Raw genomic sequence first — 549 nt, forward strand, 5'->3', positions numbered from 1 at the left:
CTCCGGCTGCGGGCTTCGGGGAGGTTCCCGCCGGACGTGCAGGAGGCGCTGGAGGGAGTCGGCTTCATCGCCCGGCACATGAGGAGCGACGACAAGGACCAGAGCGTAAGTTGCTGGCCTGGCCGTCCGTCCGCCGTCTGCCCGGTGGATGGAGCTCGGATCATTCTGCCCGGGTGGCCCCCGGTCCCCACGGGTCTGGGCTCCCCAAGAGCAGACGCTAAGATGAGGACCTGGGCCGGCCTGGCCGGTGGTGCTCCGTGGATGGAGTGTCGGCCCGCGGACGAAAGGGTCCCGGGTTCGATTCTGGTCAAGGGCACGGACCTCGGTGGCAGGCTCGATCCCTGGCCCCGGTCAGGCAACCAATCGATGTGTCTCGCTCACATCAATGTTTCTCTCTGTCTTTCAATTTGAGGGGCCCACACTCTAACCACTGAGCAACTGGCTAGGGCTCCAGTTACAGGGTTTAGTGGGGTTTTTTAGTTGTTGTTTTTTTTAGTTTTTGCGTTGGTTTGTGTGTTTGTATATATATATATATATATATATAAAGTT

This window comes from Myotis brandtii, unplaced genomic scaffold, assembly GCF_000412655.1.
Source record: "Myotis brandtii unplaced genomic scaffold, ASM41265v1 scaffold439, whole genome shotgun sequence".
Classification (NCBI taxonomy): domain Eukaryota; kingdom Metazoa; phylum Chordata; class Mammalia; order Chiroptera; family Vespertilionidae; genus Myotis; species Myotis brandtii.